The sequence below is a fragment of the Lissotriton helveticus genome, chromosome 2_2 (genome assembly GCF_964261635.1).
Source record: "Lissotriton helveticus chromosome 2_2, aLisHel1.1, whole genome shotgun sequence".
Taxonomy (NCBI): domain Eukaryota; kingdom Metazoa; phylum Chordata; class Amphibia; order Caudata; family Salamandridae; genus Lissotriton; species Lissotriton helveticus.
The window spans coordinates 198,556,156-198,583,547 of record NC_136060.1 but is presented as its reverse complement, the minus strand read 5'-3'; positions in this window follow the sequence as shown (position 1 = coordinate 198,583,547).

Sequence of the window (27,392 nt, the reverse complement as noted above, 5' to 3'; positions counted from 1 at the left end):
GTCAGGAAGATGGAGCAGGACTCTGAGGAGTAGAGTGGGCAGGTAAATGCACAGACGTGCAACTACAATAGGGAAATACAAATAGGAGACAGTGGTGATGCATTTGTTGCGATTTGATTTGAATCAGAAAGACAGATACACACACAAATAAAGGAAGGAAGAAAGTAACAATTTGAAAGCCTCGTTGGGAAGAGGAGCTAGTCCTCAAACTCTGGTGGTTCGGACAGAAGTAGGTCATGGTTAACCTCTCCACACTTTTGGGCGAGAGATTGGTCCTTCTCACAGTTACAGTGGCACCAGCAGCACTGAAAACACACTCAGAAGAGACACTCCTGACAGGGCAAGCCAGATACTTTATCGCCAGCCTCCTGAGCACTGGCCATTGGCTTCTTTTCCCATACCAATATACCAATGGGCTTTGCTCCATGAAGACCTCTGTTGTGTCATCCAGATAGGCCTGGTCCATCCGCTCAATGTTGTGCGGTGCTCCGATTTGCTTGGCCTCTTTTGCCCTTGCATCAGCAATGGGCTTACCAAACTCTTTCTGTAGAAACTAATCAGTTACCATTTTTTTTGATGTGGCTGATGATCCTGTTGGTGCTGTTGTTGATGTTATTGGTAGTGTCGGTGACTTCTGGGAGGCTCTGAAGTAGAACTGGACTCTGGAATCGATGCCTGTAGTACTTGTTCTGTCTTGGGGTGGCGGGCCTTTAAGTAAGAGCCGTTCGTTTTCAAAATCAGTGGCTTCCTCAGACATCAAAGTTTTGTACTTGGCAACATCCACTTCTGAAAAAGGAATTACTGCATTACTATATAGAAATAATTTGTACCGTGGATCCAAAATTGTGGCAGTAATGTAATGTTGATGTGACACAATGGTATTTTGAATCCTTGTATTTTCAGATAAGCGAACGCCTAAGGTGTCTGCCAAATAATATGCGTCTACTTTGTCATCCACACTAGCGTACGTTACAGACACCTCTTTCAGCTGTTGCTCTAGCATGTACAACAATGGGATAGCTTGGCCCATAGTACAGTCCTCCCTGCTAATTTCAAGTGTGAAGACCGCAAACGGAAGTAGCATCTCTGTCAGGCATTTAATGAGGCCCCATTGGGGCATCTCAACGGTTATACTTTTCACAATAGGACTAGGATCCCCTAATCTTTTCATTACATAAGCATTAGGTGGTATGTACTGCTCAAACAGACGATCAAGCATGTAATACGTTGAGTTCCATTGTGTTGGCACCTCTTGGATGAGTGCTTTGACTGGCATTTTATGCTCACGTTGAATGACCCTCAGCTGCTACCGGGCTTTAAAAGAATGGTTGAAATGTGTGCATATTCTTCTGCAGGTGGTCAATATGTTGCTGACTTCGCTTTCATTTTTCAGAAAGTCTTGAACAACAATGTTCCATGGCCCTAACTACATTACTGCCATTGTCTGTGGCAACAAAACCAATGTTAAGTCCTCTTGGTTGCAGCCACTCAAAGACCTTGCTGTTAAACTCATCCAAAATGTGTGCAGCAGTATGAGATTTCTCCATAGCAAACATGGCTAAAGTTGTATGTTAGCAAGTGTCATTAAAAATCTCAGCAGTGTCAACACCTGCAGATATCTTTTCTCTAACACCCAAAAAAGAGATCCAGTGTGCAGTGATGCACATGTAATCAGTGGTTTGGCAACTGGTCCACATGTCTGTTGTCAGGTGGATACTCTGAACAACACTCCGTTTTAAGGCTTTTCCAAGCAATTCCAGCATGTCGTGATGTAGTGCTGGAACAGCAACTCTGACGAAATAGTAGCGGCTGGGAACCTTCCATTTTGGGCAGATGGTTGTCACAAGTTCCAGAAAACCCACCCCTTCAACAAAAGAAAAAGGGAGAAGGTCCAGTGCTAACATTTTAGCGAGCTTCGCATTGTACAAATGTGCTATTGGGTAGTTGCGTTCGTACTGCCACTCCGGCCTAGTAAACAGAATTGTAGGCTGAGTCGTATTCTTTTCTGTTAGGTTCAACGCCGCACTTTTTTCATTGCAGTACTCCTTGGTGTCTAAGATGTTGCTGAGGATGTGGGTGGTACCACTGTAGTGCTTGGGACAGGGGCTACTTTGTATACCACTACCAGAGAGAAAGTCTCCCTCTTCTTCTTCTTCCTGTTCCACCGTGAGCGGACCTTCTACTCGTTAATCCCCACCAACAGCAATGATTCCAGTTTTTATCCAACTAAGGTGGTCCTCCCAGTTGATTGCATGATGTTTTTTCAGATGGGTCATTTGGCATCCGGTACCATAGTTTGTACCAAGCTTACCACGACTAACAGAGGTATGACAAATGGAGCCTATTGCAATGTTCTCCTCCTTTTTGCTAACCGTAAAGAAGTCCCACACCAGGGAGCTTAACTTTTGCCTCCGGCTGGAGGTGCCACTTCCAATGCCGGATGAACTGGAGGGTGGGCGTTGAATTTGACTCTGTGGCTCTGCAGTACCACTACCTACTTCTGCTGTGGTGATGCTTGTGCTGGATGTAGGACGCTGCCAGCCTTTTGCTAATGTAAATATGGAAGCTGGAGGTCGTGTTGGTGTTACCTGTGTTGGAGGTATGCGTGCTACATCCCTCTCAGCCATTTTGGATAGGGTAATAATGTTGGTCACATTGTGCTCGGGCCGGTAGTGATGTTCGTGATGACTGGCTCATCCTCATTATCCTGCTGTTTTACATCGACCTCGATAAGTCTAAGGCTTTCTGGAACCTTCCTTTTCCCTAGTCTGGTCTTCGGATGTGTCTCCCTCTCATGCTCATGTTGTTGTGGCTCCCAAGTGACATCTAGATCATCAGAAGGGATGCTTGGCGAAGAACTCAATGGACTAGCCCTCCTATTCTTTGATGGGGATTTGGATGGATCTCCCGAATAAATGCCTTCTCCTTCTTCTTCCTCTGCATGAGGCTGAATTTCCTGAACTGCCCCTATTTCGGGAGGAACAACAACTACTATTGCGGGTGTTGTTGTTGACCACTTATCTGCTGTGTTTCCTCCTGCGTTGATTGTGCACTACTTTGCGATAGCGATACGTTTAGGTCAGGCTCAGCATCACTAGGCTGGCTACCTCTTTCACACTCATCTGTTTGGGCCTGGGTTGGTGGGTTGGGCCCACTGATGCAGAGGTGCTGCCCCCAGCTAGGCCCCCGGAGGACACCGCTGCTGTAGGCCTTATTTTTGGTGTCCCAAAAAAGGTTTTGGGTGGCACATCAGACTTAAGTGACACTTCCTTCATCTTCTGTTCCTTCTTCTCAATAGCAAATTTCTTAGTACTGGAGGACCTGGTACCTGCTTTCTTTGGGGCTATCTTCTTCAGATGTCAGCAGCACTCAGTTGCACAAGTTGCAGAGATGTCGGGTCATGTCACTCACACGTCACGTCATGTACAGCAGCAGGACATCTGTCTGGCACCACAAAGGGCGATGATGACACACCTCCTCTTCTTTTGTGCACCTAAAAGCAAAAAAGCCAGAAGCATATCAGTCAAACGATAGTACAATCAAACTAATATAATATGCAACTTCTTAGTGTGTGGTGGTCTCAATTATTACATTTTAGTAACTCAGTGAATAACAGCTCTGTAGCCATTTATGAGACTTTGACATCAAGGCCAGGGCTTTCCTGGTGTACGGTACTGTGCACACTCAGGAAGAATAAGAAAAGCAAAGAACAAAAACATAAATGTACTGGAGCCTGTTTGCCCTCAATTTGTGCATCATGTAGGATGGATGCAGCATCAAGGAGCAACAACAACACATACACATGCAAAAAAGGCATTTATTTTTATTTAACACACCCAAAAAAGTTAAATATTCCCCAGAAAAAACCCACATTTTGCAATTCAATCCAATGCCATCCATGCCATACATGATGTTAAAATTCAACAAACAACACAAAAAGTTGTTTCACTTTCATGCACCCATGATGATTGAGGAGTACCTCTGGGCCTACTGGCAGACTAGGCCACAAGCTTGGAGGCCTAAGGCAAAAGCACAGTGTCTGGTGCCACAAAATGGCCGCCACCACATGGCCAGGCCACTCACCAAAAAAAAGAAAAGTATACGAGGCAGACAATGCAGGCCTATGGCAGTGCCTGGCTTCACAAAATGGCCGCCACCCACATGGTCAGGCCTCCCACAATAACAAGAAAGTACATAAAAATGACAGGAACAGGAAATTGGAGTCTCTGGGGAACTTCTTTCCTCTTTTAAAAAATTGTAAAAAAAAAAATGACTCAATGCTCCTAAAACTACAGCCAAATGACAACCTGAGGAGTTTTTTAGCAAAATGAACGAAATCATAATTTTTTAGAAGGTTTTATGTTGCTTGCGTGATATTGTACGCCAGATTGCAAATTCTGCGTGTTCGACATCACGAACTGTACAAAAAGTCGTTATTGTGAGCGCGAATACGCATATTGAGCGCCCGAAGAAGACAAAAACTGTAAGTCTGCGTTGTCGCGCTGTCGCGCTGTGCAAAGTTGCCAAAACTATGCGAGCTGAAATCCTGAGGTTACCTACTGGCTGAAAAGCCCTATTTAAATAATAAAAACACATATTGCAATTCAATCCAATGCCATCCATGATGTTAAAATTCAACAGACAACACAAGTTTTAATGCACCCATGATTTGATGATGACTACCTCTGGGCCTACTGGCAGACTAGGCCACAAGCTTGGAACTGAAGCCTAATGCAAAAGCAAGCACACTGCCTGAATGGCTCCACAAAATGGCCACCAGCCACCCACAACAAAAAGAAATGGAAGACAGACAATGCAAGCCTATGCCAAAAGCACACTGCCTGTCTTCACTAAATAGCCGCCACCCACATAGCCACAACAACAACAAGCATAAGCCAAGGGGAACAAAGAAAAGACATGCAGGCATATATGGAAAAAGAAGCACACTACTAAACTACCACCACAAAATTGCCCCTTGGCTCATGGTCACTCACAGTCACAACAGGCCATGTAAAACAATTAACTGAAGCAGGCCTATATACGACCAGACAAGACAAGGAGGATCCACACAAGCTATGCCTCCTTTGAAATCCCTGGGTGTCTAGTTTTCAGAAATGTGTGTGTTTGGTAGGTTTCCCTAGATGACCGTTGAGCACGGGGCCAAAAAAAAAGGTGAACCACATTACAAAACCAGCTCGTTTTGAGATAGGCAATTTTGATGTTACCTCAATACATTTTGGACCCTTGCCTGTCGGGGGTACTTGGACCTCCCACACAAGTGAATCACCATTTGTATCGGGAGAACCGGGGGTAATGCTGGGTGGTAGGAGATTCGTGTCAGCCCAGTAATGCCACAACTTTCCCACACAAACATGGGTGAAAAAGTGATTTTTTCAGCTAAATTTGAGGTTTGCAGGGGATTCTGGGCAAGGAAACTTTTGGGAATCACCGCAAGTCATACCTCCCTGAAATTCCCTGTGTGACTAGTTTTCAGAAATGTGTGGGTTTGGTAGGTTTTCCTAGATGGCCACCGAGTACGGGGCCAAAAAACCAGGTGACCCCCTTGCAAAACCAGGTGGTTTTGAGATAGGCAATTTTGATGTTGCCTCACCACATTTTGGGCCCTTGCCTGTTGCAGGTACATGGGCCTCCCACACGAGTGAGGCACCATTTTTATCGGGAGACCCAAGGGAACGATGGGTGGTAGAAAATTTGTGTCAGCCCGGTGATGCCACAACTTTACCACACAAAAATGTGTGATAAAAGTGACTTTTGTAGCTAAATTTGCGGTTTGCAGGGGATTTTAGGTAAGTAAACATTGGGGGATCCACTCAAGTCATACTTCTCTGGAATGCCCTGGGTGTCTAGTTTAAAAAAATGTATAGGTTTGCTTGGTTTCCTTAGGTGTTTTGCACCGTTTCCTGTCGTGGGAAATAGGCCTACTCATGCAAGTGAGGTACCATTTTTTTTTCTTGGAAGACTTTGGGGAAATTTGTGGATCCACGCAGATTCCAGAACTTTCCACCACAGAAATGTGAGGAAAATAATTTTTTTTGACAATTAGGTTTGCATGGGAATCTGGGTAATAGAACCTGGTGAGAGGCAGTCAATTCACCCCATATTGGATTCCTCTGGGTGTCTAATTTTTTTTAAATTTATAGGTTTCCTAGGTTTCCCTAGGTGCCGGCAGAGGTAGGGTTCAAAAACTACAGCAAGGCGGTTTGCCAAAAAAGGGTAATTTTTCACTGTGAAATTGTGGTGTGTCCACGTTGCGTTTTGCACCATTTCCTGTCAAGGGAAATAAGTCTACTCATGCAAGTAAGGTACCATTTTTCTCGGAAGACTTTGGGGAATGCGGAATGGGTGGAAATTTGTGGATCCACTCAGATTCCAGAACTTTCTACCACAGAAATGTGAGGAAAATGTATTTGTTTGACAATTCTTTAGGTTTGCAAGGGATTCTGGGTAATAAAACCTGGAGAGAGGCAGTCAAGTCACCCCATATTGGATTCCTCTGGGTGTCTAGTTTTTTAAAATGTGTAAGTTTGCTAGGTTTCCCTAGGTGCTGGTAGAGCTAGGGTTCAAAAAGTACAGCTAGGCAGTTTGCCAAAAAAGGGTAATTTTTCACTGTGAAATTGTGGTGTGTTTACATTGAGTTTTGCACCATTTCCTGTCAGGGGCACTAGGTCTACCCATGCAAGTGAGGTACCATTTTTCTTGGAAGACTTTGGGGAATGCGTGGTGGCTAGAAATTTGTGGATTCACGCAGATTCCAGAACTTTCCACCACAAAAATGTGAAGAAAATGTGGTTTTTGGACTTTTTTTAGGTTTGCAAGGGATTCTGGGTAACAGAACCTGGTGAGAGGGAGTCAAGTCACCCCATCCCGGATTCCTCTCAGTGTCTAGTTCTCCAAAATGTTTATGTTTTCTCGGTTTCTCTAGGTGCCGACAGAGCTAGGGTTAAAAAAACTACAGTTGGGCACTTTGCAAAAAAAGGGTAATTTTTCATTGTGAAAATGTGGGGCATATTATCAAGGACTGGTGTTAAAATTATCGCTGTTTTATCGGCAGGAAACTGCCGATAAAACAGAAATAATGGGCTTGATAATACGCCCTTGTTAATTCCCATAGAAGCCCATGTTAACACCAGAATATTGGCTTCTATGGGAATTAACAAGGGCGTATTATCAAGCCCAGTATTGCCGTTTTATCGGCAATTTCCTGCTGATAAAACGGCGATAATTTTAACACCGCTCCTTGATAATATGCCCTCGGGTGTGTTCACGTTGTGTTTTGAGATGTTTCCTGTCGTGGGCATTATGCCTACCCACATAAATGAGGTATCATTTTTATCGGGAGACTTAGAAGAATTCAGATTTGTAAACCATCCTATTGACTATCAATGCATTTCTTCCTTCCAAATAAAAGACATTTTGAAAAAGGACCGATAATTCTCATGCTAGTATGAGTATTCACAATTTTGGAAATGTGCAAATATCTACTGTTTCTAAACTCTATTTTTTGTTCCCATTACAGAAATACATAGGTGTATTTCATACCGATAGTTCCACGTATACATTTTCCCAGAATAATTGCTATATACCCGGTACATAATAAAAAACCATTGCAAGTCGCTACTCAGTTTTTGGCTCTGGGTTCGTTAGGTTCTTGGTGAACCTACAAGTCCTATATATCCCCACAACCAGTAAGGTCCCGCAGATGTAACCGTATATTGCTTTCACAGAGCTGTCATAATTAGAAGAAGTTACAGTTGGAAACATTAACACAAAAGGCTGTTTTTTAAATAATTTTCAATTTTTCCTATATGTAACTGTTAGTTTCTATAAAGAAACTTTAAAGGATCTACACAAATGACGCCTCGCTGTACTTGTGTTTCTGACCTGCTGAGGATTGCTGCCATTCACCTACTTCTTGCGGAACCCGCTTCGCGGGTCCCGCTGCGTTGGGAGGCTTGCCTGCTGCCATCGGAAAGGGGACGCTGAGGGAAGTCTACTTGTCGGGGCTGCGAGCGAGTGCGAGTGTGCGCGCTCAATTGGGATTACACATCCCAGGAGCACCCGCTGCCTGCCTGATCTGTTCCACCTGGGCCGCTCTCCCCGACCCCTCCCCCCTACACGGAGCATTTATCATCTGCACCTTTGGACCTGGCGAGTGGGACGCCTCGCTGTACTTGTGTTTCTGACCTGCTGAGGATTGCTGCCATTCGCCTACTTCTTGCGGAACCCGCTCCGCGGGTCCCGCTGCGTTGGGAGGCTTGCCTGCTGCCATCGGAAAGGGGACGCTGAGGGAAGTCTACTTGTCGGGGCTGCGAGCGAGTGCGAGTGTGCGCGCTCAATTGGGACTACACATCCCAGGAGCACCCGCTGCCTGCCTGATCTGTTCCACCTGGGCCGCTCTCCCCGACCCCTCCCCCTTACACGGAGCATTTATCATCTGCACCTTTGGACCTGGCGAGTGGGACGCCTCGCTGTACTTGTGTTTCTGACCTGCTGAGGATTGCTGCCATTCACCTACTTCTTGCGGAACCCGCTCCGCGGGTCCCGCTGCGTTGGGAGGCTTGCCTGCTGCCATCGGAAAGGGGACGCTGAGGGAAGTCTACTTGTCGGGGCTGCGAGCGAGTGCGAGTGTGCGCGCTCAATTGGGACTACACATCCCAGGAGCACCCGCTGCCTGCCTGATCTGTTCCACCTGGGCCGCTCTCCCCGACCACTCCCCCCCCTTCACCTATTAGCAACCTCATTCTACATTAAGCCCCTTGTATCCCCGCTGCGCGGGAGCGCGCGGGAGGGCGCCGGGAGAAGCCCGAGACAAGGGCGGGACCGTCTGTGGCCGTCCGGGGCCGCAGGAGGCCGGGCTGGGCCACCCCTTTAACATCTAGATTCCCAGGTATTGTTCCACCGTTTAATATACTAGTCGATACGTGACTTGTTGATACTTTTGCAGGGGAGCTCTCTATACTATGGCTGGCATAACAAGTACTTCCACATTATTGCCATCAATGTCAGACTTAGAACCGGCCGTCATGGGCCCCCTTGACTCTTATTTCAAACGTTTGCCACAGGATATTGACAAAGAGATTGCCCTGGCGGAAAGACGAGCTGGGCGTAGGCTCTCGATAGAGCTTTTGAAAAACCCGCCTGAAAAAAACCAAGGTTTAAACTTTCCTGCGCTGGTTACACCATTGTCATCTATTGTTTTACCTGTCACCCAGGACTTACTATTTGACATACCCCCCCCTGATTGAGCTAGTTGATACCCCTCCAGCAGTCACTGCAGGAACTGGTTTGTCTGTTGAGCACCCTGATGCACTCAGTCATTCATCTAAAGAAAATGTAGTTCATGAAAAATCTTGTATGCATGTGGATATGCTTAAACCCAAGCCTGGTGTTAAAAGGAAATGGGGAGTTACTGTCAAAAAAGCACAAGCACAAAAACCTGTGAGAAAGCATAGGAAGCTGGGTTCTAAATCATCCTCAAGCCATGCCCCCGCAAAGAATGAAGTAGTAATGCCGAGGGGGGAGGAAGTAGCAGTCCAACTAGAAGTGGACTCAATAATTCTGTTGCCTCCTGCAAACTTGGCAGTCCCAGCCAATGATCCTATTTTTTCAGAACCCCCGGGGCTACCCTCTCCTAATCATGATTTCCTGGTAGAAGTGGGGAAAATAATGCGTTCCCTTTTACACCCTGTTGAGCTTAGACTCCAAAAGCTAGCCGACCAACTTGACCATCTAGAGCAAGCTAGCTTGGATAATTTCTTTTCCATTAAATCTTTAATCAAGTCTGGAAATAGATTGCGTGAGAATGGGAAACCCCCACAGTTAGCTATCAAAGACCAGGAAGTTGTGTTGGTGGATTTGCAATCCCCGCCTGTAAGTGTCACCCCTGCTCAGGAAACCAAAGGGGTGATCAGTAAGAATGTATCCAATACAATTCCCTCTAAAATTAGCACTAACAGTGGGAACACTAAATCCTCTAACAATGTTAATGGGAGTTGTAATGTTAGTGTAAAAACCCCACCCACCACAACTAGAAAAAATACCACGTTTTTGCCGATCGGGCAGGGGAAAACCATGGCCAAAAGGCCAGGAAATGGTAAATCGCCCTCCAGTAATGGTACTGGGAACAAGGTGGGGCCTACGACTAATACAGGAGTGGGTAGTGGTCTCACGAGGGAGGCCCCTAGCATTGGGAATAGGACCAATACTGTTGCGGCAGTGGAAAACACCCTTATACATTGCCGTGCTCCCCCGGAGCAAGCACCCACAAAACCCCATATAACTAAATTCCTGGCTAAGACTCCTCCAGTACAGCTCACCCCGGACTCCTACCCATATGTGGCCATACTCACTAATGTCCCACCCCTAATGGAGGGTCAAAAAGAAACCTTTGACATGCTAAAAAACAAAGCCATGCACTGGCTTCGTGTAAATAGACCTCTGCCAGGGGGAGTGGACGGCCTGATAATTGGGGCAAGAAGAGTCAACTGGATAGGGAACACCCTAAAAAAGCAGGGGGGTGAGTGTATCATAATTAATTTTCAGGATCCTAGGGTTGTGGGGCTGATAACGGGACCAGGATGGAATATTAGTATTGGAGGGATTGGGGTTGTGGACCTAATTTTCTTCTACCCGAGACCTGTCACCCAGTCAGGGGGTTGTTGGGAGTACCCGAGATCTGTTATTCCGATTGGGGTAGAGGTTGGTCCCATGGCTGTGCCCACCGCAAGTATAAACAAGTATTATATACCGGCATGTATCCCACAGAATGGGCAGGGACAGATGAGGTGGGGATATTGACAGAGCCCAGATGTCCAATCGCCTCCGGTGGGGGAATGGGTTGGGGGAAGTAACACTGGCGGAAAAATGTCAAATAATGAAGATGAAACGAGTTTAACCTCGGAAATAGAGAATATGGGTGATGGGAGTATTATTGCAAGTCCCGTGGGCTATGTGGGTGAACTAGCTATCCCAACCACTATTAGCATCAAGGAGGGAATAGTTGCTAATTGTATAGATACTGTCGTTGGAGAGAACTGTGATTGTAGGACGCTAGTTGATTTGTTGCCTATGGTATCTATTGAAAAGGGGACTTGTATTGAAAATACCCTGGAGAACTTTTTATCGTGGAACATAGCGGGGCTGGGGGCTAGATTATTGTCACAGCAATGGATTGACTTTGTAAGTGGATTCGAAATGTGCCTATTCCAAGAGACGTGGGCTTGTGACCCAATATTTTTCCCAGGTTACTTAAATTTTTGTATACCAGCTACGAGAGGCCCCAGGGGCAGACCCATGGGTGGCCTCGCAATTTGGATCAAGCAAAATTCAAAGCTCAAAATAAAATTGATTGATCTAGGGTGCAAGGACATACAATTATTAAGGTTATCTGTAGGAAAGGGTGGCGTGATAGACATTTACAATATATATGCCAGGGGCATGAGTCTTGGGAATTCTGCCACCTTAGAGGTCTTATCCGCCTCCCTTGATTCCCAGTCACTTGGAAACAGAGTAATTTTGGCTGGCGATTTGAATAGGACATTTGAGCCTTTAGAAAATACTGCACACCCAATAGGAATGGAGGAAGATGCCCTCTGGGGCATCCCAAATCTAAACCTCGTACCTGTGAAGCGGTGGTCAAAAGATATTCTTTTGTTGAACGCGCTATGTCTAGAGTATGGTTTGAGGGCTCTTAATGGCAGGACAAAAAGCGACCAAGGTGGCAATTGCACATTCGATAATGGGCATAACAAAAGTAGGATCGACTACGTCATCTGTAGTTTTGAGTTATGGTGTGGTGTGGGTGACATGGAAATTGTGGGGAGAGTAGAAAGTGATCATAACCCCCTTTGTGTCTCCCACTCATGGTGGAGGTCCGCACGAACTAATCTAGTTTCAGGTAATGGGAATGTACCTGTCATGACTAATGACTTAAGACGGGTGAGATGGCCGTATGTCCTGGCCAATTTGTCCTCTTTGGAGTCCATTAAATTGGAGACAGTCAATGCTATTGCTGCCATGACAAAAGCTGACCCTGTAATACCAGACTCGGTTGAATTAACTGATATACACGACACCTTCTTTTCTGTGATAAAACCGTACTTTACCAAGCCAGTAAAGTATAACAGAAAAGCGCCAATCACTATGGCGTCCTGGTTCAACAAGCAGTGCAGGGTAGCCAGACTGGAGTTGGGCAGAGCACTTAAAAGCAGAGTTAGGGCTATGATTAGCGCCAGTAGGAAACACTATAATGATAGTATCCGCCTGGCCAAGAAGTTGTGGGACGAGGAGTATTGGGAGGAGCTACTCGCTGCTTCAGGGCAGAAGGATTCCAGGCTTTTCTGGAAAACCGTGAAATGGGGAAGAGGGGGCGTCTCTAACCAACCCGACAACAATGTCGATGAGGCATTGTGGGTCGAGTATTTTAAACCCCAGTATGCTGAGAGCAGGGATCTAATGGCCATAGAACCAATCCCTATGATATTCTGTAAGGGTGATTTATTTTCATGCAAGGATGCGGAACACGTAATAGCAAGCTTGCAGGGGGGGAAAGCCCCTGGGCTGGATGGAATCCCCTCAGATATCTTTAAACACGACAAGGCCCAGTGGGCAAATTATGCGACCTTGTTGGGAAATGGCCTAGCGAAAGGGGCTAAAATCCCAAATATATGGAAGGGGGCAATAATAATACCGATCTTTAAGAAAGGCGATCGGTCACTACCAGTAAATTATAGACCAATAAGTCTGTTGGCCACCATGCAAAAAGTGGTGGGGAAGATGCTGGTCGACAAACTTATGGCCTGGGTAGATGATAACAATGCGTTATCCCCCTTCCAGGCAGGATTCAGACGTGCAACCAGTACGGTCGACCAAATCTTTCGCTTCACCATGCTGCGGTGGGGGACTGTACTCCTGGGCAAAGGCAGGCTCTATGTAGCATTTGTAGATCTCAGGGCCGCCTTTGATCTGGTGCCCAGGCGCACGCTGTGGGAGGTTCTGTTTAAAATAGGGGTCCCACCTGAATTGCTCACGCTGATAATGCGTCTGCATGAAAGTAACTACGCAAAGGTCCAGTGGGGGAGGAATGGGGAATCCACTGCTAACTTCCCAGTTGAGCGGGGGGTCCGGCAGGGATGTGCTATGGCACCCCTGCTGTTCTCCCTGTTCATTAATGGTATTGTGGACAGGATGTTGGACGCAATGGTCGATGCACCTTCGTTAGCGGGCATCAGAGTCCCTATTCTGATGTTCGCTGACGACACCCTGATCGTGTCTAAAACCCCGTCGGGCCTCCAGAGAGCTTTGAACATTTTCGACTCATTTTGCAAGGAACGGGGCCTAGAGGTTAATGTAAACAAGACTAAGCTGATGGCCTTTGGGCAAAAGTGCCATTCTCGACCCAATGTTTCTTTGAACAATATCAAGCTTGAGTCGGTAGATGTTTTCACGTATCTCGGGGTCGAGATATCAAGTATACCGGGTTGGACACGACACATAGAGAAGGCGGTGTTGAAACACCAGCAGATTTCTGGTGTACTCAGGGTTGAGCAAATAAAATCTAAAACCAGGCCCATAAAACCTGTTCTCATGGTTTATGACGCAAAGGCCCTGGGCGCAGCCCTTTACGGGGCTGAAGTCTGGGGCTTTGAGAATCTCACCACTCTTCAGAGATCTGAGAACAGGTTTCTGAGAGGGATAACTAGTCTCCCTCAAAGCACCCCACTTATACCGCTTGGTTTAGACTTAGGTAGAAGATCGCTTACCGATCGTGCCCGACTGAGGCCTATCCTTTATTGGAGACGTTTATGGACAACCGTGGAAATAAGACACTACGCCGAGGGGTTCTTAGCATTAGCCAAACTTGATGTTTTCCATAAAATCGCATGGCTAAAAATGTTAAGAGATGCTCTTTTTGAGCTTGGGCTCTCCAAACTGTGGGAAAACCCCCTAGGGGAAGTATTCCCCAGTAAATCCAGTATTAAAGAACTATATTGGAACCACATTGATCAAAAACTTTGGAGAAGCGTAACCTCGGAATCCTTGGGGGGTAGATTCATGGAAATTAAACATCAGCCATCCTTAGAAAAGTATTGGGATACTATAACTTCCCCAACAGACAGGAAACTATTTTTCCAGTTAAGGGCAGGCTCTCTCCCCTTGAGGTGTATGACGTCCAGTTGGAAGACTGGAGGCAGTGCGTGTTGCCCGTCATGCGGGGCCCCCAATGAAAGCATCGCACATTTTCTATTCTCATGTGTGGCTTATGTAAATCCAAGGAAATCTTGGCTGGCCCCAGTTTGTAGGAATCTCGGTGTCCTAAGTGGTGTTGAGGGGCTAAGAATTATTTGTTCTTCCACTGAAATGTTCCTTGTAGTCGGAACTGCCAAATATTTGGGGTGGGCGTGGTCCTTAAGGAGGAGGGCTCTAGCTACCAGTACCTTCTGAATTCTACATCCTCCCAATTTCCTGTGTACGATTTTTATTTGTAGATAGCAACTGGGAGATATATATGAATTTTAAATTTAAAACGCGGATAACATGTATGCTATGAGTTTTATTGTACAAACCCGGGAATGGTCCGTAACGCGGAGGTTTCTATACTGTAACATGCATGTAGTTTCTGCATTGTATGAAAAAGCTTATATTAATCCCAATTGACAAATAATTTTTATGTTTGTGTACTATGTATTTTTTAACTATAAACTAAGTGTAATAGATTGTTTGATGTTTTTAAGAAATGTATGTAATTTATATGTGTGTGCTTTTATGAGTGTACAACTCGAATAAAGCTTTTTCAATCAATCTTTGCTGAATTCAGGATTTTGTGTATTTTACTTAAATGTATAGCTTTCCAGGATCCATTATTGCCTTCATACCCATTTCTTTCATTAACTGGAAAATGGTTGAAAGCACAAAAAAAGCAAAAGTAGGCTATGCCCCAGAAAAATGCCAAAACTGTGTAAACATTTTAGATTTTCTGACAAAAGTCTGTCATTCTCTAAAAGCTGGGAAAATGGTGATTTCAGCCCCATAAACCCTTTTTTGATACCATTTGCAGGGAACACCTAGACACTTTCATTTGCAGCACCTTTTCCCCACTTTCCCTAAAGAAACAAAATGTAGCTGTATTTTGGCTAATTTCTGGGTCCCCTCCAGGGGAATCCATAAACCCAGGATTACTTTAGAATCCCCATGATGTTGAAAAAAAAGTACGCAAATTTGACATGGATACCTTATGTGGTAAGGAAGTTACTGGGGTCTAAGTGCGAACTACCACAAATAGCAAAAAAAAGTTTTAGCCCAGGGGGGAAAGGGCTAGCAGCGAAAGTATTAAAAGCATTGAAGGAGAGGGGTCGGGATCGGGATTGGTATGCTTTAGACTTGAGCATGTAGATGTGTAGCCACTTGCACTGCTTGGCTCTCCTCTCCTGTATGAAAGGGTTGTTAACATGAGCACTGCCAATAATGTCTGTCAGGTAAAAGGAGGAAAGAGCCATCATCTGTTTATTTATGTGGTGGCTAGACACAGGTGTGTGGGTGTGAGTGGGCTTTAGTATTCCTACTGACTTTGGGAATTGCTTCCACTCATGTTGTGGAGAAAGTGAGGAATTACGGTATGATGACTGGCGGTGGTGTTGCGTTAAAGATCTTTGACAGCGTTTGGCTAGTGATATTCTATTCTTTATATTCCACTAAGTTTGTTAAAAACGATACTGTTTTTATTCCCTTTTTAGTGAAAAGATGATCGCATATTTCACTTGACCTGTTATAATTTTATAGTTTTGTAGCTAGACTGTGTTTAGGTACATGGAGTTAAATGTCTTAGCATGTTTGTGGTGAGTGAGGTACTGGAGCTGGTGGTGCATTTCTATTTTTATCTTCAAACTCAAAACAAAAGATACGCAATAAAGTCATTGGCATTTCAAAGGAAAATCAACTTAATGTCAGTCTTTTTCTCGATTCTGCAATTTACCAATGTTCTCTACGGCATGTTTTTTTTATGACGATTTCAGGATACAGTCCACATTAGTTTTCTCCTGGGGTCCTGCAAAGTAGCAGTTATGCTGATATTACTTACCAGTAACAGCATCACTCTTCCTTTAGGATGTGATGACTCACTTAGTAGGGCCCATATGCCTCCAGTCACAACAACCTTTTCCCACATAAAAAAATTCCTCCTCCCCACCTTACTTCTTGATCTGTACCAAGCCCAAACATCACACAGGTAAACTGGTTAAAAAAGGTGGCATGGAGGTCCTGAGCCTTCACGGCAAGAAAAGGACTCAAAGTGATCACAGTATCATGCCTTCGTCCCTCTCGCCATACTGAGTCACTTAGTGAGAGGCACCCAAGCCAATAAGCTAGCACCTCCGCAACCTCCACTGGCTGCCCATCAAAAAAAGAATAACATTTGAGCTCCTCACCCATGAATACAAGGCCCTCCACAACATTGGACCAGTATGCCTAAACAACCACCTATCCTTCCACGCACACAAGAAAAACCTCTGTTCAAATGACCTCTCCCTGGCCACCATCTCACGCATCTACAAGACCAGAACACGTGGAAGTTCCTACTCCTACCTCGCAGCCAAGAGCTGGAATGAGCTCCTCCTCCACCTCTGGCAAAGCCCTACACTGCTCTAGTTCAGGAAGGACCTCAAGACCTGGCTCTTCAGATGAACACAGCACCCTCCAGAAATGCCCACCAGCCCCTTGAGACCCTCACAGATGAGTAGTTGTGCTTCACAAACCCTGATTGGTTGATTGATTGATCTTGGACTACCTGACAAAGAAACCCAAAGGGAGAAAGAACTGCCCAAGTCGCAGCCTGACAGAACTCCTGCAGTAAGCACCCTGCACCTCAGCCATGGAAGCAGACATGCCCCAGGAGACCACCTGTAGCCCCAGAGGCGAAGACAGACCAAACTGTGTATAAAGCAGCAGAATTACAGACTAGATGCACCAACCCAAATACTGAGTCAATGGTTTATCCCTCTACTGGGGGGGGTCCAAAGCAACCAAATAAAGTGGAAGCGAAACGGATACCTTACACCCGGGCCAGATAGAACAGAGCTGACCTTCATGCATCCAGCGAATGAAGCACCATCTCTACAGGAAACAGAGGATCTGGACAAACACTAGAAAAAATGGACCCTGGGCACCTAGCCTGGGCCCAATAGAAAAACAAATAAGTCCTTAAACACTCAAATAACAGGAGACAAGCAAGAAAACGAGCCAGATACTCCAATATGTGAGCAGATGCGATTGCCACCAGAAATAAAACACCTTTAAGGTCAGAAGGCTGAAACCCTTAGATACCAGTGGCTCATGGGGAAAACAGAAAAGCTCACAACACCAGCGGCAAATCCCAAGACCACCTGTCGCAGCCATCACCTTAGATGCCAAAAAAGCATTTGACAGCGTTAGCTGGGATTTTATATCCGGTGCTTTGAAATGGCATGGTTTCAGTCCTCCTATCATTGAATTTGTAAGGCTCTTATACTCAGCACCAACTACATCTGTTTGGGTAAATGGAAGTCAATCCCGATATTTTGCCCCCCTCAGGGGAACTAGACAAAGATGCCCTCTTTCCCCCCTACTTCTTTTCATCCTCGCCCTTGAACCTTTCCTAGAGACTTTTAGACATTTAACACAATATCCTGGGTTTCAATTTCAAAACGTTGATATTAAATTCACCGCTTATGCAGACGACATCCTATTATTTATTTCTAACCCTTCTGTTTCTTTGCCGGATTTTTTTTCCCCATTACATGACTACTCTTGCGTTTCTGGGTACAAATTGAACGTTGATAAATCAGAAATCCTACCTTTAAATACATTTTGTCTCCCCTCCATTTTTACTGATTCAGGCTTTGAGTGGACCTCTTCTCATATTAAGTGCCTTGGAATTTTATACTGTAACAATATCAAGGAACTTGTTAAACTCAACCATACTGATATTCTTAAGAAGCTCTCGGCCCTCATTGATGGTTGGTCTCCACTTTTCCTTTCATAGTGGGGTAGAATAGCTATGATTAGGATGATGTTTCTCCCAATCATTAACTTCTATCTCTCTATGCTCCCTGTTTCTCTCCCTAATACTTTCTTTGGTACCATCAACAGTTCACTTATTAAGTTTCTTTGGAATAAATGTAAACCCAGAATCTCACTGGCTCGCCTTCAACTTTCTAAAGAATTGGACAGGGTTAATTTTCCTAATCACAGACAATATCATTCAGCTTTCACCTTTCCACAAATTTGGACTTTTTTGTTTGACTCCACTACCTCGTCATGTACAGCATGGAGTGCCATAGAACAAGCCCAGTATACTCAGTTTTCTCTCCTTTCTGCTATCCATGTCACTTTACCTCCAAAGCGCATGCCCTTTCCTACTCTCATTCACTCAAGGGCTCTTGTTGCATCTTCACTTGGCATACATCTTTCTATGAACAACCGCTCCCTAAGCATCCCTATCTGTTATAAAAAAAAATTAAGATTAACAATCGCGCCTTATTCTGGAAGGAATGGATTGACAAAGGTAGCATTACTCCCCAAAAACTGATGAAAGATGGTTCTTTCATGTCACTTTCTGAACTTTAATCTTTATATAATATTTCCTCACAACACGACTCCCACTATAATTTACTTAAGGATGCCCTTACTCGCTATTACTTCCCTGCCAACCCTAACCCTATCGCTATACATGAACACACATCTCCTTCGCCTGATTCTATTGACTTTTCCACACAATCTCAAGCTGCTACCATTTATAAGTTATTATCTCATTCCCCTGTGTCAGAACTAAATCCCCCTTGAAACTAATATGGGAAAAAGACTTATGCCTTGACCTCCCCTTTCACACATGGGATCTCATTTGGTGCAACATGCACACTACTTCACGCTCAGCCAGCACCACGCAGACCTTATACTACTTTTACAATAGACTATTTCTTACTCCTAGCGACCTTTACAGATTTAACTTATTAGATTCTCCTAAATGTTGGTGCTGCTCTCACGAGCAAGGAGATTTTCTTCACATGTTTTATCCATTGCCCCCTTGTTAAAGCCTTCTGGTCCCGTATTTAGTCAAAATTAAATGACATTCTATTGTCTAACATCCCCTTCCATATAAACATGTTTTTCTTGTTAACCTGTCCCTCGCTTGGGTTAATCACAACACTGGAGGTAATTTCATCAACTTATTTTTAGCTGTCACGCTTCAGATTATTACCACTAATTGGAAAGATACCTCAAAAATTTCTTATCAAGCATGATGAAATTTACTATGTCGCCATCACAGAATGGATAGAGCTTATGCCACTTCTACTTCTTTGCTGATTAAAAGAGACTTACTATGGTTACCTTCAACTAATTTTGTATCTAGAAAGTCAAATGAATTCCTTTTGTTACATATGGCATTGTTATTTATTATATACTGAATATTGCTCTTAACATGTTTAATGTTATATCTTTCTTAGGACTCTCCTTTCTCTCTTTTCTTTCATCTCCCTCTTTTCTTCTTCTTTTTCCTTTCTTTTCTTTTCTCTTTTCTCACTTTAAGATCTTCTAAAAATGCACCTTTAGTTAGTACAGTTTTGCTACTATTAGCATTGCTTGATACTGTTTCTCATAATATGCTCTACTTTATTAATGTCCTGTTATTACCAGATTACAGAGATTCCCTGATTCATCTTTTATGGCCACAATTTTAGATTTTTGTTTCTTAATTTTGAGATAGTTTGCTAAATATCTCCCTGCTTTATTACGACCACCATACATTTTAGCATTAAATTTGAGAATAGAGTTGCAAGCCGAATCCCAAGATAATTTGTTATATTGCATTTTGGCTTTAATAAGAAGGGGTAGTGTATTGGGGCAATTAGTATTGAAGTACTTATGTGGAATGAGAGAGGGCTTCCTTTTCTTTCTGAGACACAAAATCTATGATAAAACCCCCAGCGGAGGTTTTGAAAGCATCCCAGACAGAGTGGAATTGAGAGACGGAGGAAAGGTGGTGATGAAAAACGCCTGGGCAAATGGGATACACTTTTCAGAAAATTGTGGGTCTAAAAGAAGGGAATTATTAAAGCATCATCGTCTTGAAGCTGGAGAGGGTGAAGGATAATCCATATCAAGAATACCAGGAGCATGGTCAGAAATATGGATAGAGCCAATTTCAACTGCGTTCATAAATTGTAAGGCAGGTTGTGTGAGGAAAATGCAATCAATCCGTGAGTGTGATTGTGGACAGGTGAGAAGAAAGAAAATTCTAGAACTTCAGGGTGGGAGGTTCGCCATATGTCTATCAATTCCCTGTTAGTAATGGTTTTAAGAAACCCTTTCTGCATCTTATTTGGAATGTATCTGGTCTGGGATTTCCGATCAAGAAATGGGTCCATAAGTTGATTACAATCCCCACCCAGAATCAAATGCTCAGCCGAGTGTGAGGAAAGGAAAGTAGAAAGGTCATTCCAAAAAGATAGATCGATACCATTAGGACCATAAAAGTTACAAAAAGAAAGTTGGTGGTTGTTAACTTTACCATCTAAGTATATCCATCTACCATTTGGATCTATACACTCATTTTGTAATAAAACATTCAAAGATTTATGAAAAAAAATTATCACACCATTCTTATTATTGAAAGCAGGTGAACAAAACATTTTGCTCACCCAATGTTTACGTATTGATTCTAAGTCTTGTAATTTGAGGTGTGATTCTTGCAACATCGCAACATGGCAGTAGTCTGGCAAGGTGAGAAAGTGCCCGCTGTTTTTTGACGGGGTTACGCAGTCCTTTGACGTTCCAGGTTATAATATGGAGTCCTTTCATGAGTAAGAAGTATAGAAAAATAGACACATGGAAAGTAAACTAGATTGGAGAATAACATTGAGTAAGAGTGACTTAAAAATCAGTCGGCAAATAAGGGGTATGAACAGGAGATCAAGAAGGTGTAGAAAGATGAAAGTACAAGGAAGCTGATGGGTCATACAGCCATGAAGAAGAGAACACAAGGAGAGAAGAATATAGAATTTAAGTAAAAAAAATAATAATAAGAGACAGAGGGAAGCACAATGAAGAAGTATGAAATAAAAAAAGTAAAAGTCTAAACAGAAGAATAATGTGTGAGGACCCAAAAATGCAGAAGAAGAAAAGGAAAGAGTGACAAGGAGCAAATACAAGAAGAAGAGGCGGAGGATAGAACTCCACCAAAATAGATCTCAAGAAGAAGATGACAAAAAGCCCACAGACTTTAGCCATAAGACCATTCAAGGAAAGGGTCATTGAGGTGAGAGGGGGGCGGCGAAAGGCAAGACAACCACACAGAAGAGAAACACTGACAATAAAGAAGTTACTGAGTGGGACTAAGTAAAAATGTTAGGGTATGAAACAAAAGGGTAGGATATGTATATATAAAAGGAAGATTGAGTGAGGCAAAATAAAGGGAGCTTACCATACACGAGGGTAGAACGAGGCCAAGAAGTTGTACGACACATACGTTACATACATGAGGGCAAAGCAAAAAGCCGAGCTCCAGCCCCCTGGTTTAACGACTCTCTGAAATCTCTCAAATTAGCCTGCAGACAATCAGAGAGGAAATGGAGACAAGGCTACTCCGATATTAATAAAGCAATCTGGAAAAACCATCTCCAGGCATATAAAACTGCTATTGCTCAGAGCAAAGCCAACTATTTCTGCACTACGATTAGCAATGCCACCAACAGCTCAAAAAGCATATTTCAGATTCTCACAAACCTTACCCACCCTGAATGTGCCTTAACAACTACCCCTCCCACACAAGCCCTCTGTGATAACCTGGCGCTATTCTTCAAAAACAAAATTGACACCATTATCCGTAATCTGAACTCCTCCCCTCCATCAGGTGGTCCCAACATACCAAGGGCCTGTACAAGTGACCCGGTTTCGGGGCACTCAGGTTCTCCTCCCATGGAAAAGCTGCGGGAGTTCCCCCCCATCCCAGAACCTGAATTCGAAAGGTTGGCTCTCGGTATCACCTCTGGCTCCCCCCTTGACCCATTGCCTCCAAAAATTTGGAAACATTTTGGTACCGATCTCTTTGTCACCCTCCGTAGGATCTGCAATCAATCCTTACACTGCGGATTTGTGCCTTCCCCTTGGAAGCAGGCCCTAATCACTCCACTATTAAAAAAACCTTCCTTGAATCCTGAATGTTTGTCTAACTACCGTCCTATCTCCCTCTTGCCTTTCCCAGCAAAGATTGCCGAACGCTGGGTAAGCACCTGTCTCTCCACTCATCTGGAGCAAAATCAGATCCTGGATGATTTTCAATTTGGTTTTCGCCCTGCCCACGGGACCGAAACAGCTGTCCTGACAGCCATGGAGGACCTTCGTATGCGGGCAGACAGGGGCCAGGCAGTAGCCTTGATTCTGCTGGACCTGTCTGCCGCATTCGATACGGTTAACCATGGGATCCTGCTGGAGAGACTCCAGGTGGCGGGAGTGGACGGTACAGCCCTACTTTGGTTCCACTCCTTCCTACGGGACAGGAGACAGGCTGTGTTTCTCCCCCCTTTTCAATCCACCTTTTCCTCTGTCCCCCACGGGGTGCCCCAGGGTTCCTCCATCAGCCCCATCCTATTTAACGTGTACCTTAAACCACTGATCACGCTTATAAAGGCCCACGGGTTAAAAACCATTAATTATGCGGACGACACCCAGCTCATCCACTCTTGGGAGGGAGAAGACTCTGCCCCCCTTGCAGCCTTTCATGACTGCCTAAGGGAAACGGCTGGGTGGCTACATAATAATTCACTGCAATTTAATTCCTCCAAAGTGGAGGTTCTGTATTGTGCAGGAAGTCGCATTCCTCGGCAATTCCCCCGCGACTTTTGGCCCCCGGAAACTCCAGACAAACCTCTACCAGTCACATCGGTTCGCAACCTAGGGGCCACACTGAACAATAAAATGAGCACAGAAACCCAAGTTGCAAAAACGGTGGGAACTTGCACGGCTCTCCTACGCTCCCTGCGCAAAATTATGCCACTGCTTCCTGCACAAGCTCGGGAGCTGATAGTCAGGTGCACCATCCTCAGTCGCCTTGACTACTGTAACGCGTTGCTACTTGAGTCCCCAGTTGCTCTACTTGACAGACTTCAAAGAGTTCAGTCGGCCGCAGCCAAATTAGTTCTTGGCTGGACCAGGAGATCTTCAGCCACAGCGGCCCTAGCTGAGCTACACTGGCTCCCACTCAAACAACGAGTGGCCTTCAAGTCCCTCTGCCTCATCTTTAAAGCGCTCCACGGAGCTGGGCCCAAACCTCTGCAGGCCATGTTCAACTGGTATACCCCTACCAGAACTCTACGCTCAGCCTCAGCCTGTCTGGTAATTGTTCCCAGATACAACAAAGTCCGGACGGGGGGCAGATCCTTCAGAGTCGCAGCGGCTAAACTGTGGAACAGTCTGCCTCCTGAAATCCGTCAAATCTCACAACTCCTCCCCTTTAGGAAACGCATCAAAACGTGGTTATTCCCTTAAACCACAACCTCACCTGTTCCTTGCCGTTCTCCTTAGTTAAGAGTATTCGCCAGCGCCAGGAAACCTGCAAGGTGTCAAATGCGCTTTACAAATGTTTAAAATAAATATTAAATAACAAGGGTAGGAAACATCATCAGCCACATTGGGAAGGGTAGACCTAGGGAACATGAGAGGAGATACACAAGAAAATATTAAACAATTATAATGAACTGGCCAAACATTGAGCAAAACACGCCAGAAAAACAATGACAAACAATCATGGTTTGTTAAGTTCCATTAGTTCTCCTTTTTGAGAGTGAATAAACTTTCCGAGGTCGTCTGGGTCTTCAAAACTCACAGTTCTGTCTTTGTAAGTGACTATAAAGAAACAGGGATGAATTAATCCGTATCGTGCATTCATAAATTGCAAGGCGGGTCTGAAGTCAAGGAACTCCTTCCGTTGGTTGACAATCGACTTGGAAGCGTCTTGACTAAAGAAGATTCTGTGGCCAGACCAAAGCAATTGTTTGTGTTGTTTTGCAGCGTTGAGAACTGCCATGAGGTCTGAATAAAGAAGAAAATAAGCAATTATACCTCTTGGTTTTGAAGAGGAAGATGAACTCTCGGGCCCCAATCTCTGAGCCCTTTGAATATTGAACGGATTTTGGAAGGCCAAAGATTTGAAAAACTTGAGTTTTCAAGAAAGTAATCATGTCCGAACCTTCAGAATTCTTAGGAATACCATAAATATGCAAATTATTGCGTCTGTGGCAATTTTCCAAATCCTCTGTGGTCTTTTTAAGTTGGTTTACTTCTTTTGTAAGACTTTCAACCCTGGCTACGACGTCTTGAGCATCACTGACCTTCTGCTTGAAGTCTGAATGTCTGGAGTCGAGACCCGACTATTTATCTTCAATACGTTGAAGGGTGGCAGCAGTGTCAGTCATGAAAGGCCTAATAAGGCGCAGTTCCTCCATGATGTCCTCCAATGTGAGAGGAAGTGGTGATTTGGAGGGAGAAGGTGGGTCTTTTTTGAGGCGTTTACCTGCTCCAGCATTTGCATCCTTGCACCCTCCAGATGAGGTCCCCTGAGACTTGTGTGGATGCTTCATCATCGAGTAGAGGCCAGGAAAATGTAAGTAGTGAGCAGCTGTGAGGTGGTTGTCAAGATAAAACTAGCATAAACGGGAAAAATACCAGCGGTGAAAGTCACAACAGATTGTCAACAGAGGAGTGTAATTAGATGCCAGCCAAAAACGATGTATAAAGCTTAACAGAAGAAACAATGGCGGTAGGCACTGAAAAATACTGCAGGAAAAATGTTGTAGCTGCCCCCAAATGAGAGAGGCAGGGGGTGGTGTGTCAACCTTCAAATTACACAACGTTATGTGAGGCAGAACACAGTTCCTTGGTGGCAATGGGTAGAGAAAAAAGGAAAAGAAAAGCAGCAAATAACCTTCCTGCGCTCATCAGGTAATGAATTCAGGCTGCTTTGAAAATATGAGGAGGTTTGGAAGAGAGATTGCGGCGTAGCAACTTCACGCTAGTGAAAATTGCAGCGCAGGAGGGAAAACATCTAAAATGGCGTCCTCGGTAAAATGGGAAAGACATAATGTAAAATAAATGACTGTCCAGACCGTGCCACGTTCTGAAACTTTCACAGAACATTCCCCATGCAGTCCGGCACCAGAATCTGTCGAGTGGGTGAGGCTGTAACTCCCGGAAAAGGTCCCTTCTTGTTCGAGCACAGCTCGATGTGGAGGAGCTCCTCAAGTAGCAGCCATCTTGCATCGCTGAGCGCCTGTCGCATGCATTTCTAAATAGACACTTCGGGAAGTGGTATTAAAAAACTGTGAGCATTACAGTGAGCAGACTGATGGAGCTAGACAGTCAGCACCTTGAGGCTTTTGGTACAGTAACATGTCCAGAACAACTAGAATATGGGTTGCCAAGGAGGCGACTGCTCGCCAGCAACTAAGGACCGTCTCCCCCAGTTGGCCGGCTACAAGCACAGGAGCCCTACCACTGTACGCCACATGTCCAACAATCCACTCACCTTGAACATACAGCCCACCAGGGAACCATAAGCAGATAAGACAGAGCCGTACAAACCGGGATGCAAGGACTCCTCAACCCCGTCGGCATTGAAAGTTGCTGGGGCACGCGCAATGAGCCTGCCCAGGAATTGATCAGTGCACAAAAAGAACAGGAAGTAAGGGGGGATATCTATATGTGGGAAAGGGTTGTCATTGTAGGGGCAAAGGCCTTACTAAATGATTCATCATGGTGAGAGGGATGAAGACGTAATGTTTTTCCTAGACCACATTTATTCATATATTTTCCTATGGCCTATTTTGCTTTCTATGCCTCTGCATACCCAAATCAATCAAACAATCAAGCGGTATTTGTATGGCGTGGCACTTGCACCCCTAGAGGTATCTGTTCACTGAGGAAGCTGTGTCTTGGTCGAACGGCCAGGTCTTGAGTCTTTCTGAAGTCTGCCAGGGAGTGTGCAGTACGGAGGTTGAGGGGCAGATTGTTCCAGGTCTTGGTGGCGATGTAAGAGAAGGGACAGCCACTGCTGCGGATGCGGCGGATGTGAGAAATGTGTGCGAGGGCTAGAAATGACAAACTAAGGTGCCTAGAAGGTTGATGGAGGCTGTTCATGTTTGATGTAGGATGGTCCTTGGTTGTGGAGGACTTTGTAAGCATGCGTGAGGAATAGCTTCGAACTGGCATCTCTTCTAGTGGAGGTTTCTGAGTTGGGATGATGTGGCACCTTTTTGGGAGGTCCAGCATTCAGTATGGTCTGGAGTCCTTTTAGGAGCTGAGAGGAGAGTCTAGCATAGAAAGCATTGTTATAGTCTAGGCGGCTGGTGACCAGGGCATGAGTGATGGTCTTTCTGGTGTCAACAGGGGTTAATCTGAAGATTCTGCAGAGCATGTGAAGTATGTGAAAGGCAGCTGGAGGAGGCAACAACATTGACTTACTGTTTCATGGATAGTTGGCTGTTGAGGATGATCCCTAGGTTGCACGCATGGTCTGTTGGCGTGGAAGTGGGTGCAAGTTCAGCTGGCCAGCAGCTGTGGTCCCAGACAGAGGTGGAATTTCCAAAGATCAGTACTTCTGTCTAATCAGAGTTGAGTCTGATGGAGTTGTCTTTCATCCAGTTCAAAATCAAGTATTTGCCTAACATGATTTTGTAGAAATGTGAGTCCACAAAACATTTATTAATTTATTAAGTGTGATTCAGTTAATAATAGCTTTTCATCTGAGAACCTCAGATCTAATTATTTTTCCACAGTATATAATTATCTAGCACCGTGTAATTAAAAATGCTCAGATATTAGCATGTGAAAATATATTGCAGTGCCGGTGGGTTTCTGATATTTCTAGTTGATTATTACATTAACATTTAATTTGCAAATGATGTGTGTGATTTGATGCTCATAACTCCACTTCACCTACTGACACTATTACTACATGTAATTGGATGTCATTTTCTCACAAAGCTCTTATGGTGGGTTAGGATAATCATCAGTAATGGTCATCCAAAGACCCGAGAGTGCAAAAATCACAAGTGTTGTGGGGAGTGCAGTGGACAAAGAAAGTGTGCTAAAGTCAAATATTAAGTAATTAAAGATCACGATGCATTTAAAAATATATGACAAACAACAGGTGTGGTTTGATGTTCATTTCAAAATATGCATCCATAGATGTTTGCATAATGTAGAAAGGTTATTGTGCTCCTAAGGGAACTCAGGTTTTTATTAATTTCATTTACATGTACAAGTACATGTTTGATGCTTAGAAAATGTGAATTGACTCTAGTAGATTTGCTAATACCTAATAATATAGCCTAATATTCAGTTCTTAA